The sequence below is a fragment of the Epinephelus fuscoguttatus genome, linkage group LG19 (genome assembly GCF_011397635.1).
Source record: "Epinephelus fuscoguttatus linkage group LG19, E.fuscoguttatus.final_Chr_v1".
Classification (NCBI taxonomy): domain Eukaryota; kingdom Metazoa; phylum Chordata; class Actinopteri; order Perciformes; family Serranidae; genus Epinephelus; species Epinephelus fuscoguttatus.
The window spans coordinates 6,814,190-6,834,558 of NC_064770.1; the positions used below are offsets into that span (position 1 = coordinate 6,814,190).

The window sequence follows — 20,369 nt, forward strand, 5'->3', positions numbered from 1 at the left end:
GTGGTAGGCAGGTAAGCCAAACTCCAGGCTTCAGAAACCTGTGGGTGATATTAAAGGCCATCTCTTTCAGTCTCAACTGGATCTAGATACATTCCATGTTTGAATAGGGCCAAGCATAGAGAAAGTGAGAGGGGAAAAAAGCGAGTTGAAAAGTTCAGCTCGCTCCCTGCGGGCAATAAACGGCTGGTACTGACACATATTCTTTATCATATATTCGTCTGCTCATTCTCTCTGTTTTTATTTTATTCTGAGCTGCCCTCATTTAGCCTCACCCTGAAATTCACTTTCTTTCTTTCTTTCTTTCTTTCTTTCTTTCTTTCTTTCTTTCTTTCTTTCTTTCTTTCTTTCTTTCTTCCTTTGCTCTGTTGTGGCACACACCTTCTGTTTCTTCCATCTGTGCAGCAGGCAGCAGATTAAAAAGAACTGGATCCCATTAAACACATATCACCTTCACGCTGCTGTGTGTGTGCCGTCATGTTCATCCATACTGTATGTTTAATATCACGTACACATTCACATGTGCATAGATGTGTGTGCGTGTGTGTGCTGCAGAGCGATGATGGCGTAGCAATCAGAGGCTGGTTCATCAGGAGGTCACACACTCACACACACACGCACACTGAGCGGCTGCAGAGAGAGATGGATGGCAGTCTGAGGCTCCCTGCTGCTTTGGTAGGGAAATATATGGCGCTGAGGTACCCATGGCAACACACACACACACACACACACACATACACACACACCTAGCAAAATGTATTTATGCACACACACACACACACACACACACACACACAAAGACATACGAATGCAGCTTTTCATAACAAGTCTAATGATTCATTTAAAACGATTTAAGACTGAGCATTAACACACAGACACGCGCGCACACACACATTTGCTCACACATGATCCTTTTTGAACTAAGCATTTTTTAACTTCCATATTGATAAAATGTATTTAAATATAAAATATAATACACATGCACACCATATACACACAAAATAAATGTGTTACCATCCTGGTATATAATTTAAAACATGTTGCATGTAACATCCTTTTGTTTCTGTTTGACATGAAGCTGAGATATTTTCTGATTAGCGGCTCAAACATTAATGCTAATGTGCTCTCAAGATTCGGACAGCTTGGGAGCTCTAGTATGGTACTGATGCTTCAGAGTGAGTGTTTCAGCAGATTTTACATCAGGCTCTGATACAAGCAACTAGAGAGAAAAGCTTCACTTACCTCTTCTCATACATACACATACCTGATGCCTCCTACTACTGCTGTTATTATGAGTCATACTTATACTGTCATTATACACATATGACTATTATTGTCACATATGTATACTATCATATATTAATATATACTTATATATATATACTATTGTACCACAATTACCATTATTATAATATTATTACTTTAATTAATGTTGTTGTAGGCTATTGTCATTACGGTCTGTCCTGCATCTCTCTCTCTCTCTCTCTCTCTCTCTCTTTATGTCTCATTTTGTCATATGGATTATTGTAAATTTATCATGTTGATCTGTTCTGTACGACATCTATTGCACGTCTGTCCGTCCTGGAAGAGGGATCCCTCCTCAGTTGCTTTTCCTGAGGTTTCTACCATTTTTTTCCTTGTTGAAGGGTTTTTTTGGGGAGTTATTCCTTATCCGCTGTGAGAGTCCAAAGGACAGAGGGATGTTGTATGCTGTAAAGCCCTGTGAGGCAAATTGTGATTTGTGATATTGGGCTTTATAAATAAAATTGAATTTAATTGAGTTATAGCCCGGCGCATGCTGGCCATGTAAAGTGGTGTGTCTTAAAGATTATTAATTTTCCATGTCAATTACCCCACATTGGGATAATTCCCATAAGGAGGAGTAAGGAAATAATCTCCTCACTCAGAGAACCAAGGTAACAATGTAACCAAACATTATTGCTGCTTCTCCAATGATGTGCAATGATGTGTTGCAACAAATTCCGTCCATCTCTGTCCAAGCAGCACTCAAACATCATTCTAAATTCATTTGTAAGGGAGACTGAATAAGTAACAGATATGTAAAAGAAGTAATCATCGTAACATTTTCACTGGGCTGCACGCTGCTTTCTACTGTTTACTAACCTGTTTATGGTGTGTGTTTGTGATATTGAACCAGTAGGACAGAAAGGCATACTCGTCTATTGCAGAGCCACGTACACAGCTCTGGTCTAGCCTATTCATTTTATATACATATATACACACATGTATATATATATATATATATATATATATATATATATATATATGTATGTATATATATAACTCTACATTCCTCACAGTCTTCACATTAAATAAATGAAGTAGAGGGAGAAAAGGACCATGAAAGATGAATTGGCATAAAAAAGAGGAGGAGGAGTATGAAAACATGATGATAAATTGACTTCATGGGAGATAGAAAAAGCAACAGGAAGGAGAGCATTAAAAGATCAAGATGAGCTGAGCAGAGCTGGAAAAAACTGGAAAGAACAGACTGACATATCAGTCCATTAAAAGATTTGGGAAATGAAAATTATGAAAAAAAAAGAATAAAAATGTATAAAAGACAAGACACTAAACATATAATAGATTTTCACCAGTATGCACAGATTTTTACTCCTGCAGCATAAAGAAGCACAGTGAATGACTGAAGAATTTTGTACATCAAAACAGATTTTTTTTCAATACGCTTTGTTTTAATCTGTTATCCAAAACAATGTCACAAACAGAGACCTTGCATACCTTTTTTTCATTCATCATTCAAATTCACCATTCAAAATAAAATTTAGGCTAACATTTATGCCTTATGAGGTTTTCCTGATAACAAAGTTGTGTTTACATACAGTGTTACTCACTATTACTCATTGTGTATATCTTTGAGGTGTAAAAAAAAAAAAAAAGTCAGCCAACTGTTGAATTGAAATCCATTTTGACAAGTTTTGTTTGCCAGCTCAGGCTGTTCGTATGTGCTGTTTTCCTACAGAAAAGTAATGAACAAAAACTTGTGGCAAGAAACAGAGCAAACAGAGGACTTTTTCCCGGACTTTCTGGAGGCCAATGTTCGGAAGCATATAAACTTTGAGTAAATTTTGAGTCACCATGTGTCTTTTCTTAAACCTAACAACAGCAACTTTAGTTGCCTAAACCTAACCTTCATAACTTTACATTCATTATGTAACTTTACATTAAGGATCTAAAGTAATTTGTAGGGCACTAGTTGGTAGGACTTCATACAAACCATTGTGTGTGCATTTTAATAGTTGTATGAGGATATGTTGGCTAGCTAGCAGTCCTCTCCCTCCCTACTTTTCTGCTGCACATTTGTCTGTTTCTTGGTGTATCACTGCCCTCTGTAGATCAGAGTGATTGCTTAAGAAAATTGACAGGGATGTGTATTGTGTTGCCCACAAGATTGTGCATGTGTGTCTGTGGGTGCACAATACAGATAAAATGTGTACAATGTGTTGTCTGCACATGTCTGAAGTCCAAGCGTCCTGGCTGAATCCAACATCTTACCTAATGTCTCTCCTTAAGTCTGTGTCCCGTAGTCTTAATGTGATGAATTGTACAAATGGTGCATAACCAGCCCCTCCAGGATGTTGTAATCTAAAATGAACACCAATTCAACCAATCCCCTTGAATTCTGCGCAACTTTGCAATTTTGTCCAGTAACCGCAGCTTTTCTGCAAATTTGACCAATCACTGTAGTTTCCGATGAGCTTCACTAATCATAGCAGTCCCCTGTATAACGTCACCAAACTCTCTTCCTTGTGGTTGTAAAGATGCAGAAATGTGCAACATCAACAGCTCAAATTTACCAGTAAAAATTACTGCTAAAGGCCATACAAAGCAATTCCCTGATGTTCTGTACTAAAGTGGGGATAAACTGCTGGAACACAAACAGAAATCATTGACTGAACACTTCTCTACTGCACTAACACCTGGAGAATGATTGAAGTGTGTGGACAACAGATGAATCTCCATGACATAGTCTGCTGAATCTACATTTAATGCACATGCCGAAAGAATCAAGGTGAGTTAGACTGAATATGCATGGTGAGTGGTAACGTTAGTCCGCGAGGCCAGGGATTAGCACGCCAGGGGCCCTGCCCCTGCCTGCCGCCCAGCACACAATGCCAACCTGATCCTGATGTCTATCCCTGCAGGTGGTGGGCCTACAGCCTTACAGATAGGGTGACATCCGGAGGGAGCTCAGGGTAGAGCCACTGCTCCTTCGTGTCGAAAGGGGTCAGTTGAGGTGGTTCAGGTATCTGATCAGGATGCCTTCTGGGTGCCTCCTGCTGGAGGTGTTCCAGGCACGTCCTACTGGTAGGAAGCCTTGGGGCAGACCCAGAACATGCTGGAGGGATTACATATCTCGTCTGGCCTGGGAATGCCTTGGGGTCCCCTACGAGGAGCTGGAAAGTGTTGGTGGGGAAAGGGATATCTCGGGTGCTTTGTTCAGCCTGCTGCCCCCGTGACCCAGCCCCAGATAAGCAGATGAAAATGGATGGATGGATGGTAACATTAGTGTAGAGTAATCATAAATTTAGAACAGTATAGAAAATAATACAACGTGCACTGCAGTGTTTTTGAAAAGCTGTTGTGAAATCAGGCATCAGGCAGGAAAGTACACTGCAACAATCCCAAAAAAGCCCGCAAAATCCTGCAGGGACTGTAAAATGGTGTAGACCTGTGGACATTTTCTCTTCAGAGGCATTTATGATGTTACACTCAGTTTTTCACACACAAAGTGACAGAGGTAGTTGTGAAAGGAATGAATATGGAGATCTTGTGGGAGAAGTTTAAATCCTGTGCACTTAAACACCTCTACACACCTGGCCAATCACACTGTAAAGTGGCCATGAGCTGTCAAACACAAGCATCCCAAAGTCCAACATTTAAAAGATGCTGGGGGGAGGGGATTTCAGACTTTGTTAGACAATCCAACAAGTGCCCTAAAACCAAACACCTGTGGAGAGTAGGACTGGACAGATGTGTGACATCACATGCAGTGCAATGCATGTGGGGAACCAGCCTATTCTCATTCATTCAGACATCCTGCCTCGTTCCTGTGCCTAAGACATCGCGTCCCAGTGGCTCCAAGGACTACAGACCCGTGGCATTGACCTCCCACATCATGAAGACACTGGAGAGACTCGTCTTGGAGCAGCTCCGGCCCATGGTCAAGCCACTTTTGGACCCCCTCCAGTTCGCCTATCAGCCCCGACTTGGAGTTGAGGACGCCATCATCTACCTGCTCAACCGTGTCTACACCCATCTGGATAAGCCGGCGAGCACTGTGAGGGTCATGTTTTTTGACTTCTCTAGTGCGTTCAACACCATACGTCCAGCTCTGCTGGGTGACAAGCTGAAAGCAATGCAGGTGGATGCCCCCCTGGTGTCCTGGATTGTAGACTACTTGACTGGCAGACCACAGTATGTGCGCTTGCAACGCTGTGTGTCAGACAGAGTGGTCAGCAATACTGGGGCCCCGCAGGGGACTGTCCTCTCTCCCTTCCTCTTCACCCTCTACACCACAGACTTCAGCTATTGCACTGAGACCTGCCATCTTCAGAAGTTTGCTGATGACTCTGCTATGGTTGGATGTATCACCAAGGGTGATGAGGATGAGTACAGGGCTGTTTTGGATAACTTTGTCACATGGTGTGAGCAGAACCATCTGCAGCTCAACGTGGCAAAGACAAAGGAACTGGCGGTGGATATGAGGAGGACCAAGACACCGGTGACCCCTGTTTCCATCCAGGGGGTCAGTGTGGAGACTGTGGAGAGCTATAAGTACCTGGGGGTACACATTGACAATAAACTGGACTGGGCTAAGAAAACTAACGCTCTCTACAGGAAGGGCCAGAGCCGTCTCTATTTTCTGAGGTGACTGAGGTCCTTCAACATCTGCCGGACTATGCTCAGGATTTTCTGTGAGTCTGTGGTGGCCAGTGCTATCCTCTATGCTGTTGTGTGCTGGGGCAGCAGGCTGAGGGTGGCGGACTCCAACAGACTCAACAAACTGATCCGCAAGGCCAGTGACGTTGTGGGAACGGAGCGTGACTCTCTGATGGTGGTGTCAGAGAGGAGGATGCTGTCTAAGCTACGAACTATCTTGGACAATGTCTCACATCCACTCCACCATGTGCTGGTCAGGCACAAGAGTACTTTCAGTGGGAGACTCATACCACCAAGATGTACCACTGAGCGCCACAGGAAATCATTCCTGCCTGTGGCCATCAAACTGTACAACTCCTCCCTCTGAGTGGCCCTGTGACTATTTCACCCACTGCAATAATTTAATCTAACTTGTGCAATAACCCCATTCACCCTGACTGCATATATTTTGTTTGTGTAAATAATCTTGTTCAGTTTACAATATATATGTGTATATATATATATATATATATTTATTTAAGTTTATGTTTGTTAATAATTCCTGTTTATTTAACTCTATATTTGTTAATACTATTGTTTAAATTTCTTATATTTTCACGTATCTTTCCTCTCTTGCAAGGAGCACCTGTAACATAAACAATTTCCCCTCGGGGATCAATAAAGTATTTCTGATTCTGATTCTGATTCTCAGTTTGTTAAATACCCACACTTAAATACCAGTGCCACAGGCTGTCTTTTCCAGGCCGTTCTCATGCATTATTTGTACATATACCTACAAAAAGTAAGGCGCCACATTTCATACATAACCCTAGGAATCATGAGCCAGTATGTCATAACCCATCTAACTGGGAAGGCTGGGATGGGAGTAAAGAAGGAAGTAGTATAAAGAGTAAAAGTCTGCATAAGCAGGTGGGTTTTGGTGGTGGATTGGTAAAATAAATACAGGACTTTCTCCCAGGAGACAGGTGTTTGTGTTATTTTATTAAGCTATGTCGGCAACATGTTTCTTTTCCTAAGCCTAACCTAGATAACTTTACTTGCCTTAACCCCACCTACATAATTCTATGTTTAGTACATAACATCACATTACATACGCAATCTCATTTATGGGGTGCTAGTTAGTTGGATATCATGTGTAGCATTGCATGTGCATTCTCATAAGGTATCACAAGAACTGTTGAGTGAGGATACATTGCTTTATCACAGGGGTGTTCAAACTTTTTTAAATGTACAACGTGCAAGGTATGCTGGGTGCGTTAGTTGTTGATGTGCTGGGATGCCGTGTCAACTTCTGCCTGTTACATCCATTGTCTTCTTTCAAAATACACTTCTGTTTTCACAGGAAATTTAGCATTTACATACAGTCTCTTTAAAAATAAACACACTACGTTGGTACTATACCACAAATTGACGTTTTTGTTTTTTTTTTCCGTCAGTAACAAACGCACGTGGTTGGGTTTAGAAAAAAAATTGTGGTTTTGCTTTATCATCTTATGGGACAAGAACACCACACTCCCAGGTGCAGGCCAGAGTTTGCTGGACTCATCCACCACCCCTACTGCTCGCCCCACTCAGACTTCCACTGCCTTCACTTTCGTTCTTGGCCAGCCACGTTTAAGGAACAGCTTTTGTTTCGGTGTCTGACGCCACTAGTCACTGCCCAAGTGCCGCACTTCGACGACTTTGGAGTAATAACGGGTTGAAAATACCTGGGACTCAGGTGCTTCTCACATCATATGGGTTATTTAAAACATAAAAATAATATATAAATGAGACAAACAAAAATGTTGTGGCTTGCAGTGAAACAATTTTTAACTTTCCACTGCTCATGAAACTTTACGCCACTTTGCTTAGGCCATGTCTGCTGCCTAGCATGAAATGTCTGTTGTTAGGTAACCATTTATTTTTTTGGCAACTGTCTGTTTATGGAAATACATTAGTTAGTTCTTTGTGCATGTCTGCAAAGAGTAAAGGTATGATAGTCCTGCCATTGTGAGGTGAATGGAAAAAATGCAAGGTGAAGTTGTTTGAATTACAAATAATGTGTGGCAGGCCAGATACTACGTTTTGAGAGACAAGCTGCAAACTTTGGACAAGCATTCTTTATGAGATGCACCAGACTTTCAATTAATATTAATGTAAAACCATATGCGGCAATACTTGATGCTCAGGGGGAAATGACATAGTATAAAAAACAACAAAAAGTTTGTATAGAGCATGAGGAAGGGGAGGTGGATGGGTCATATAAAATCAAACTTTCACCTAGCAGACCACCATTTGTGTAAAAACAAAAAGCAATGTTTTTTTTTTTAACAGAAAATGATTTACTGACACACTGATGCACACTGACATCAGTCACATGACATATTTATGTCATGTCACTTTATGTAACAAATGGACCTATTTTATTCCAAACCATGGTCTTTTTTTTTTAACCTAACCAAATACTTATGTTGCCTAAACCTAACTGCAACAGTTTCACAACATTAACCACTTTACAATGTGTTTCAGCAGTGTGTTATTTATACTGAGGTGTGCCCTGTGCATTCCTATTAAACGCCAAGGCGTTTGACAAAAAGCGTTTTAAGACCTGGTATTAATGTTTGTCATATGTCATATATTTTGGGTGATCTGATCTAAAGTGTACAGTGTAAGTTCAAGTCTAAATGACCACCAGAATCTTGAATAAATTTAGCTGTTTAAAGGAGATTTGTTGAAATTTGTTGATGTTTTCACAGCACTATAAAATACATATTAAAGAGGGAATTATGATGTATCATATATAGTAAAAAGGCTTTTTGCTTATTTTTTTTTAAAGATGCTGTACATGTGAAGGAAGGTTATGTTGAAGGTTGTTTCATAAATGTGTATTATTGAGTATGTGCTCATTCAAAGGTAGTGTAATGAAGGACTGAATGACTTCAAAACAATTCATTTACTTTTTATGCTGTAGATTTCTGTGTTTCCCTGACACAAAAGACGAACAAATAACAACAAAAAATAAACGAAACACCAATACAAAAACATTGGTATCAGCTATTGATGAAATTTTATTTCAAACATTGGCATCAATATCAGCCCAGAATTTCAAAATCGATCCATCCTTTGTTTACTTAAAAAGTTCATTTGTACATTTTATTATTATTTTACAGTGTCTTATATTGTTTTATTGTTTGTTAATTCTTCTGAACAAGTAAATTTGTTTTTTTTTAATGATTATTGATTTCTATGATTATTATAACATAGGTATAATCTTCATCAGGTTCATCTTTTTATTTTTGTTTGTTCTTGTCAGCTAGGTTTGAGGAACACTACAGCCGTGAAATGGCACAGACCCTGTGGACAAGGGACTGAATGAATACATACAATTTTATTTCATATGTGACAGCTCAGCTTTTTTTCATGGCGTTGCTGTGAATTTTAATTTTCACATATTATCAAAATTGCTGAAACATTGTTATACTAACTTTTGCTTTTCTTTTTTGGTTTATTTTGAGTTTAGCATGATCTAATTTTGTTCCAAGCTCAACTATTTGAAATCAAACTATGGTGTTTTGTTGTTATGATTGATAATTGATAATTCTTTGACATGTCTCAGCTACTTAGCTCTCCAGCAGAATGTGACCTTCTGCTGACCTTTGCCCTCTGTATGACAGCAGACCGCAGACTGACCTGAGGTGGATTTCTGAGCCCTGACTCCCTCGTGACTCTTATCTCTGCACAGCTTGGTGTCCATACGTCCGTACGTCTATAGGTGTCTATTGATTTCTACTGTATACTCTACTGAACTCTACCGAGTCCAGCTTTTGTTTCATGTGTCAGATGTGTTTGTGTCCCTGAACACAGCTCGTTTCCTGTCCAACATCTGCACCACATAAACACCCCGACATGTGTGTGTGTCTGTCTCTGGCCTTTGATTGTGTGTGTGTGTATACACACTGGTCTCACTGTGGATTACTCCCCATATATCATCCTGTGGGTGGGTGTGTGTGTATGTGTGTGTGTTTCTCTTGCTTTAGCAAGTGAAAAAGACACTTTAGGCTTTCCGTGCTCCTCATCTATAACCTCATACACTCATAGAGGGGCATGACTGGAATATCTGAGCCTCTCTCCTTCTACTCTTCTTCTATTTGAAAATGCTGTGTCTCACAACCGATTCTGCCGAATGTGTGTCTTTGTCTCTCTCTGTGTATGGTATGTCTCCTTTGTGTTTGTGTGTGTAGCCCAGTCTTTCACTCATCCTCTCCTTCAACATTCCTGCTGAGCAGAGCAGAGGTCACTGCCAGGACAAGGCACACTGTGTGTGTGTGTGCGTGCATGCGGGGCCTCCTCTGTCCAGGATGAAGGATGGAGGGAGGGAGGTGAAGGAGAGGTGAGAGGGTGACGGGGAGGAGGTCAACCCACGGTCAAATACAAACGCCTCCTCCCGCTGTCTACTCCTCCTCTCCCCACTTCTTCACCCCTTTCTCTTCTCCTCTTTCCCTTCACTCCGTCTTCTCCTCCACTTCTTTCCTCCTCTTTCTCCTCCTCACATCCATCTTGTTTTTATGCCTCTCCTCCTCCTCTTCCTCCTCTGCCTGTCTCTCTCTCACTCTTCCTCCTGTTTTTCTTGCTCTTGAATCTCCTTCCTTACACACACACACACACACACACACACACACACACACACACACACACTCGCACGTACAATTTAGGGTCCTCAGACTATTTTTAGTTGAGGAAAAAATGGAAGAGACCGCAAAACATGCTTGCTTGAACACACACACACACACACACACACACACACACACACACACACACACAGCCGTGACCCAGAATGTAACCCTGAGCAGTAATGGATAAAAAATGAGAGTGACCTTTGACCCCTTCTTTCCCTCCCCTCCCTCCTCCCTCTACAGTATACTCCCTCCTTGTCGCCCGTCTCTCCTTCCATCCATTCTCCCCTCCTTGCATCTTTCTTTCTTTCTTTCTTTCTTTCTTTCTTTCTTAAATCGAGCAGACTGAATCCATCCCTCCTCCTTTCACTCATGGTTTCATCTTTTTTCAGGGGTGTGTGTCTCATTTGTTGTTCCATATTCATTTATTACAAAATGACTATATTTCAATGGGAATATTGTATAATCTCATCCTTTAAATGTTGGTTGTCCTTTGTACTCAGAGGATCTGATTGCTATGTTCACTGACAGGAAACAGAAGTCTGCAATCATTTTTAATATATTTACTCCACCATGTGCATATCTGTTGTGATGATGTCTTACAAATGTATATTCAAAGAAGAAGAATATGTGATCACAGATTTCTGCCCCCATTTTGTTTGATTGTTTGTTTAAATTGTATTTATTTTTTTCATTCTTTATTCCTCTGTAGACTAGATCCCTCTGTCAAGCTTTTGGACTTAGATTTAAATGCTGATAATTTATTCACGGTTGGGGATAAAGAAGGGCATAAATTAAAGGCTCAAGCCATTTGAATTTATTATCATATTTATTTTTTAGACTGACGTAAGTGTTGCATTAAGCATCAATGAATATTTTGTAAACTGACCATTTGTCTGTGTTTATTTTGGTCCTCAGCTTTTTACGGTGCTCAGAATTGGTGCTGAACTTCAATTTCAATCATTTGAAGTGAAACCACACTATGTAACATGACTAGTCGCACACCATGTAGCAATCATGTTCCCTTTTTGATTCAGGCCAAAAGCCTTTGTTATGTGTCGTCCTCTTTCCTCCCACGAGTTCTGTTTGCTCTTAAAGGCCCGAAAACATGTACAACTGATTCAGTAACCCTTAATAATAACAACCATTATTAATAAATGGTAAATTGATAGTGTTAATTAAACTGTAGTTACTAGTTATTATACTGTTAACAAACATTGAAATGATGATTGTTAATGGTTAGTTTTATTGTAACACTGCAACTAATGCCTATAATGATAATTATTTAATAATTAATAAGAGGTTTGTAACGCATCAATCAACATTAATTTGGCTCAATTAAATATTTTATTGATGATCTATAGCTGTGTACCAATAGCAGAAATATATTTTACCACCATATTGAACATTTATAAACAGAAAGACAATGTTAACATGCAGCACTGCTCCACAGATAAGATGTTAGTTTTTAATAAAGAATGGTACAATATTCAAAATGCAGGGGGACTTTAGAGGCATAGTTTATTCAGTTTAACATTATATTTACCATTCAAATAATATTCAATATGCTTTTTAAACAATTTAATAAGCAGTTATTCAGTGTTGTCAACATCAGTCTCATAATAACCACCTATAGGTTGGTCGTCAGACTCGCCAGACAAAGCATCAATATTTCATCACAGGGATGAGACTCAACAATTAACTACTTTTCTCTAATAATGCATCCTGCACCTTGAACAAGGCATCGTTATCATCAGTTGCATTTTAATAACCATCCAAATAATGTTTATAGATGATTTACAAAGCAATTATTAACCATTAGTAAAGTGTTATAAAATTTGTTTGTAGATGTTTTAAGAACCATTCCTTTAATATTTAAAATCATTTGGTCACTGTTAAAAATTGCTTAATACTTTTAATAATTTTAGAATGTTTGCAACAATGAACTGTTAAAATAGCCTAAATTATAGTATAACTAATAATTAGTAAAAAAAAAAAAAAATGTTTGTTGACAGGAAAATAACTATTAACTAAAGTTTAATTGACTTTCAGTTTACTGTTTATCAATGATGCTTATTATACAGTGTTAATAATAAATCTTTTTTATTTTATGCCAAGCTTAGTTTCTATATGACAAACCATAACCTTAATCTAAAATATTCATGCATTGCTGCGTACCTTTCAGTTTATATAGCAGAAACCTTAAAATTATTTCACCTGCAGCCTTTTATAAATCTTCACAAATAAGGCTCTGACATTCTGAGCAAACAGAAATTAAAACCTTATTACTTTTATTTTAAATTTTATTCTTATTAATTTTGTGAATGCAATTTCAATTTTAGTGAACTGCTTACTGTTAAAATGTGTTATTTTTAGTCTTCCCAGGAGGACTGCGATGAGCTGGAATGGCTGTAATATCATTTCAGCTTATTGAATAAATCAGACATTAGAGATAAATACAGTTTTGTGGCTTAAAAACCGAATGGAATCATTCATCAATAATAATAATTACAAGTAAAATAATACGTTTCAACAAGACAGCATGTTTTAAATGTATTATCGTTTTGGGAAATATAATAATGATTCACACATTCTAATACAGAATTACATTAACAGAAAAATGGTATTACTTTATCAGTCTGTAGATTTTATTATTAGGAAATTAGGAAGTTATTACATCATTTAATTATATTGTAAAATAAGTCAGAGGCAAAATTGCTGACATGTTCGAGAGTCAATATATTATTACTATTATACTTTATTTACATCACTCAACATGTAAATAAAGTGAATCAGTCCTACAGCCCAGTTTGTCCTCCTCTGCAAATGGGAGTGCAGTCACATCAGCTTAAACTGCTTACTTTTTGGTGAGTTATTGAGAATAAAAACACATTATTACTATAATTATTATTATTTCTCTCAGCTATATTACACATCACATCCCCTCTGATGCTTGAATCTGTAATATCCAACCCGTGAGCTGCCTCCAGGCCTTTTTGCTGTGCGCCACCTGCTGGTTGAGGACAGAAAACATCTTTATTCATGTTTTGATGCTGCAGTCAGCTGACTCTCTGACCCAGAGACACTTCAACAGTAAACAGCCACAAGTATGAGAGGTCAAAGGTCAGAGTGGAGGTGATCAGAGAGGACAGAGGAGCTGGGAACACTGTCACTGATTTTTGTCATCAAGCAGAGGAAACAAATACCTTTTCTTTTAAAGAGGATGTTTCAGAGGTGAACTCAGTGCAGTATTGAAGGTTAGTATTCAGGCTCAAACCTCTTCTCACTGTAATCTAATTTTCACCTTCCCCAACATCTGGCAAATGTCTATGTTTAATCAAATATAGGGGACCTAAAAGGTAGAACTTATTTGATTAAAATGACATCTTCCTCAGAGGGCCTCAGAACACTGTAGCCTCTGTTTGTGTCTGTTATTTCTTTTTTTTCCCTTATGTATATCTTTGACATTGTGAATACTGTTTATTTTTTAGAAAGGGTAACAGGCTTAAATATGGCACTTTTTTCCCTCTGTGCAAATTACTTGCCATTATAATTATTATTATTATTGATAATAATAATAATAATAATAATAATAATAACAAATTCATAGAAACTAACTGCTCTCCAAATTGACATTACAAAGTACTTTGCAAAAGGCATAGGCTATTGAAATGAAACAAGAAACAATAAATCCATATAAACACATAATTAAAATAGATTTACAAAATAAACAATATTCTTTGTAATATAAAAAAAGGAAAGTGAAGCAATTTACAATAAAAGCACCAGAGCGGAAGAAACTGACTGAAGAAGAGACTCTTACAGTGTATAATTGTATTTTGAAGTCTTGTCAGATTCCCACTGCTTTCTTTTTCACTTTTTTTATTTCATTATTATTTTTTATTTTTTTTATTTTTTCCTGGGAATTTGGGAAATTTTAGCAACATGCATGGGGGTGGTGTAAATTATGCTTACATAATCAAAAACTTAAATGTAATGTATATTTTATTTTCTGGCTCTAGTATTTTATACTACAGAATATTAAATATATATATAAAATGAAATATAATTTAACTATATTTAAATAATTTTTAAAATGAAATAATAATTTAACTAGTTCTGGGTCACAAATCAATTATTCATTGTATTATTGTTTATCAATTATTATTATTATTGGGTTGGAAAATGTTTTCAAGAGAAATAGTCTAAGAATTGCTTCTTTTTAAAGAATTAAAAATAAATACGTAAATAACTACATAAGATATTTAATATTTAAACCCTCATGTTGGAAAGTAAAATCAAAAATGTAAATACATATTACAGTATTTTACGGTATACCACCAACTTTTTTTTAAGAAATGTTTAAAAAAAGAATATTTTAAAATCCCTCCCAAAATTTAGAGGCCTTTTTTGTTTCTAGTCATAATTTCCTGGGGACTTGAATTCAGTACTTCTAAAATCTTGGCTCTGGCCCTATTTTAATATGATCATATTACTATCTCTGCGAATTCTGAAGTTGTATAACATAGCTTTAAATTAATTTGGTGTCTGGAAACATCACTTGTAAACATAGACAGATTATGATACAATAAGACCACTGTACCTACTACAATAGGTAACCTTCTGTTAAACAGAAGCTGTCAATTGCTTTACTATTTTGAGTAAAGCCTAAGCTTACATTCTGTAGCTTTATTATGTGGGGGAAAATTAACAAAAATGTAAAAGCAATCATAGATGGATTACTGATAGGGCCTACCGGGCACAAACAAGACCACATCAAAATTTGTGTGCCTTTCTCTTGAGTAGGAGAGTTGGTGGGGCATTTTGTATCATAATCAGCCCATGATAGCAATATATTTGAGATCAAACTCGGATTCAACAGATACTCAGTAACTCAAGGTCAAGACCCCCTGACCCCCTGAGGCCTCATTCAGTGAGTGATCCATGTTTATGTAAATAATTTTGGTAAATAAAAAGTATGAATATTAATATAAATAAACAAAAAATGTCAGTGGAAGTCTGCTATGGGGAACCTGAATGGACATCATCATCTACAAACTTTTCAGAGAGCTGCTGTTTTAGTTATTACACTGTCATCCTGCCCCAGCCTGCAGCGTTCTGCTATAGTGCTGAACAGTATTTCTGCTTTCCGACATCACTTCCAGGACATCCTGAATCTCTCAGTCATTCTACATCTGTCACCATGACATCACTAATTACATTTGTATTAATATAATTAAGTATCAATATAAACTGTTGCACAATACATGAGCAGTAGGCATATGTACTGTATGTAGACTTCTGTGTGTACTTTTGGTTTGGGGTGGATTTTGATATTTGCGCCTTGGTTCCAATGAAGGAAAATCTTAATGGTACAACACACTGTAGCATTATGCAAAGTTACTATCAGTATCTGGCACGCATTTCTATTTAGATTCATACAAGAGGAGGGAACCTCATGTAGTCCTTCTATGTATGCATAAGTTAAGCCGCTAGAAACAATAAGATGAGAAATGAATTGATCAAAAAATAAAACGTGATTTCTAAGAGATCCAGATCGATTTAAAAATGATCTTCAATCTGATCTGACTTTAATTTGTAACAGAGTGTTTATACACCGAGATATTACTTTTACCTCAGTAAAATATCTGAATACTTCTTCCACCACTGGTTCTCATGTACTGTACAATTTCACAAAGTGCCAGGCTTCAATATTGGATTAGAAAGTAAAAATAACAGCGTTAACATCTTTCAGTCTTTACCCCGCACTGCACAACCAATCTTAAGTACTGAAGATGAACCAACCCAACTGCCAGAAAAAAATGTTAGCATTGTACATTATATGAAAACCACAGGTTCACTGAAACTTCTTTTACATTTCAACAATGCTGTGATGAACATGTGCTTAGGTTCAGGCACAAAAACACTTAGTTATGGTTAGCAAAAGATCGTGACTGAGGTAAAAAAAACAAACAAACAAACAAACAAACAAACAAAAAAACCTCTGTAAAAACAGAACCACTTTTCACACTGATACGATATGTATTTGTGGTTTGCAGAAATGTACAATGTCAGCATTTTTTTCTGGCAACTGAGCTGGATGAACCTTGCCAATGGTATAAAAATAAAACCCACTATATCTACCAAGTTAATACACCTCTGTGTTATCATTGTATAGTTTTAGATAGTGTTCTTCTAACTTTCTAACATGTCATGATACAAATTCATAAAAATGAGTAAAATTCAATAAACTGCACCCACAAACAAGCTGGAGAGCCAGTGGCTAGATGAAAACCTAACTGAGCTCAACTCGGGGTTGGCTAAGTTCTGTATGATACTATTCTCTGAGATAGTGAGCCTGCACATATATCAATATGTAAGATTTCATATTAAAAAGTAAATTTAATATGAAATTTGCATAGCGCCTTTCTAGTCATCCGACCACTCAAAACGCTTTTACAAGTCGCATTCACATTCATACACGAGGCTAGCATCCAAGGTGCCACCTGCTACTCAGTTTTTAACACACTCACACACCAATGGAAGCATCATCAGGATCAAGGATCCTTTGACATGCAGACCGGATGAGCCGGGGATTGAACCACTGATCTTCCCACTACCTGCTGCACCTCAGCCGGCCACTAAAGTACTGGTTCCACCGGGTTTCAAACCCAGGACCTTCTGCGTGAAAAGCAGACGTGATAACCTCTACACTATGGAACCATATGCTATACGTGCTTCTGTTTTCGAAATACGCTTCCATTTTCAAAGGAAAAGCACAGTTTGCATAGAGTTTCTTTCAAAATAAACATACTACAAATTGAAATTGAACTTAAAGCAGGAAAGAGTGTAAAATCTTTTCATTAACTGAACACATGCTAAATTTGTGAGCAAGCATATTAGCTGGTGCATACAACTTGCGACACTGTCTGCAGAAATCTCTATCATCAGATAAATCATTGACAATATAATGACTGAGATATTTAATCTCATGACACACTTTAAGAGAGAGACCTTAAGAGACCTCAACCCGATCCAACAAAATTAAGATGAACTGAAACACTGACTGTGAGCCAGACCTGATCAGTGTGAACACCATTGTTGGACCTTACTGATGCGCTTGTGTCTGAATGAAAGACAATCTCTGCAGCAGGCTTAACATGTGCTGGAAAACCTGGAACCAGAAGAGTGGAGGCTGTTATAGCAGCTCATAATGTCATAATTGCATGTTCATTGTCCAACTGTCCACAAACTTTTGGCCATGGAATTTTCTTTACTTCCTAAGCAAGAGAAGGTCAAAGGTCATCCACACACAAACACATACATACCCATGTGTCTGTGTCTTTCTTTGCTCAGTGTTCCGATGGAGTCTGTCTGCTCTGCTTCATTACACGCTCATCAATATTTCAGAGACACTCTCACACATTAATCACTGGATGAGACCTCGTTAGGGAGGAACCTCCTCCTCAGCTCCCTCTCTCTCTCTACAATACTTACTAATTAGACTTTTCTGTCTCTCTAACTCTTTCTCCTGTCTTACAGTTTGGTGCTTTCCAAAGTGGTAAATCAAAAATGTGTGCGTACCATGTGGTAATGAACACAGCCGACACACATTCACAATCAGACAGAGAGAGATAGATGGTGTATGTTTGCTGTAGTAACATCATTTAATCATGAAAAACTAAATTTAAGCAAGTTTGGCACAGACTGAAAGATTTCTCTTGGCATGTGTCCTTTTTATGGGAGTTGCCTGTTCTAATTCTCAGGTTGTCAAATACCTACACTTTGTCACGCTCCTCGGAATGTGGTGTCCATGTCAAAGGCACCCTTTAGCACCTTAATGAGACACACCAGGCTTTCAACTAAGTCCAATATAAACCCCTCTGCAGCAGTGCTCAACATTGAGAGCAACACATTGTATAAAGAGCGGAAAGTGATCATCGGGTGGAAGGAAGAAGGGGAGGTGTATGGGTCAAACAAAACAAGACTTTGATCCAGGAGACCAACACATTCTCATTCAAACCTTGTCGCATATTGATGTTTGGTCATGAACATCTGACATGCAAGGCACCCTGGGTGCATTAATAGTTGACACTCTCGCATGCCTTGTAAACTTCAGCCTGTTACATGGACCTGCACTTGTATAGCCTCCTTACTAATCATCCGACCAGTTACTTAGTTAGTTTTAAACACACTTACACACCAAATGGAACAACCGGAGCAATTTTGGTTTCAGTATCTTCTGCAAGGATACTTAGACATGTAGGATGGAGGAGCCTGAGATCAAAGTATTGGCTTCCGATTGGTTAACAATCTCTCTACAGTATGTTCGCTCTATCTCCGAACAACAACCATTTATCTCAGCTCTATCTCTGAACCACAACTATCCACCAAAGAACTGGTTCCACTGGGTTTCGAACCCAGGACCTTCTGCGTGTAAAGCAGACGTGATAACCTCTACACTATGGAACCACATAGTAAAAACTTTCAAATTTTCACAGGAAATGTACAGTTTACATAGAGTTTCTTTCAAAATAAACATGCTACATCGGTACAAGACTGCAAATTGATGTTTGTTTCCTTCAACAACAAACACACATGGTTACATTTAGCCAACACACATGTGATTGGGTTTGGCTTTACAATCTAACGGGAAATGAACACTGGCCTCCTGGGTTATGTTGCTTTGGTTATGCTGAGGTGGGAATGACGTCACCTCCGAGTTGTCAACAGTTTTTGCATTCTAGTTGATGACGGTGGACAAGTCGGAAAAATACATGGACGTCCGCAAGGAAGCCTTTGTTGCCCTTGCACTTTTGGAGTATAGACAGCTTCAAAACCATCATGCACTCCAACTGGTGACAGCCACAGATGAGGCTGACCTAATGTAAAACAAAAAAGATAAAATTGCTATAAACAGTACTTTAGCAGAGTGTTTACTCACTGTGTATGTGACCGGCAGCCATCTTGAATTTGTAAATCGGGGTTGATACGGTTGCTCCGTGTTTCCGAGTTGGAAATCCGATCTCAGTGTGCGTTCGAGTTTAAACTTCCGACTGGGAACTGGGAATTTCCAACTTCCGAGTACAAAACGAACGCACCATTAAAGGCGGTGGTTGTTGGACCCATACACCACCACTCCTGGCCACCCACCCTACTCGGACTTTTGCCCCCTAAACCTATGTTCTTGTTCTGCCTCTTTTCTCGTGATGCACCATTACATAATGACGGTGACTGGCTGCATATTATGCCGATGTGAAAGGACGGCTTCTTTCGTCGGTCTCTGACATCAAAAGTCACATCCCAAACGCCGGTGTTATTATGTCATGCAAGAACAAATTCATTGCTGTTATTAGACTCAAAAGCATGCAGCATAATGTACCATCAAGCCAAGTCAATTTTATTTATATAACCTGATAGCTTAAATCACAGTTTGCTTCAAGGGGCTTTAAAATCTGTACATGATATGATATTGTCTGTCCTTAGACCCTTGCTTTGGATAAGAAGAAACTCCTCCAAGAAACCATTTAGAAGGATTAATATGAAAGAAAGCTCAGGAGGAACAGCAAAGCAATCCCTCTTTCAGGATGGACAGACATGTAATAGATGTCGTGTGCAGAATAAGCAACATATTAAAATAAATGTATAGACAATTCAGATAACAATAATGATACATAGAATGTGACTGTGTATGTATGCACACACAGACACACACAGACACAGACACACACACACACACACACACACACACACACACACTTACTCACTCTCACACATGCCCTCCTGTGCTGATTG

At 38.4% G+C, this 20,369-nt stretch overlaps 2 non-coding genes across 2 annotated transcripts; both read right to left on the reverse strand.

Annotated features, from left to right (window-relative positions):
* Nucleotides 1-17,224: 17,224 nt before the first annotated feature.
* trnae-uuc (transfer RNA glutamic acid (anticodon UUC)) lies at nt 17,225-17,297 on the reverse strand. Its single transcript has one exon. It is a non-coding gene; the product is annotated as a tRNA-Glu (tRNA).
* Nucleotides 17,298-18,973: 1,676 nt separating this feature from the next.
* On the reverse strand, nt 18,974-19,046 carry trnav-uac (transfer RNA valine (anticodon UAC)). Its single transcript has one exon. It is a non-coding gene; the product is annotated as a tRNA-Val (tRNA).
* Nucleotides 19,047-20,369: the final 1,323 nt, after the last annotated feature.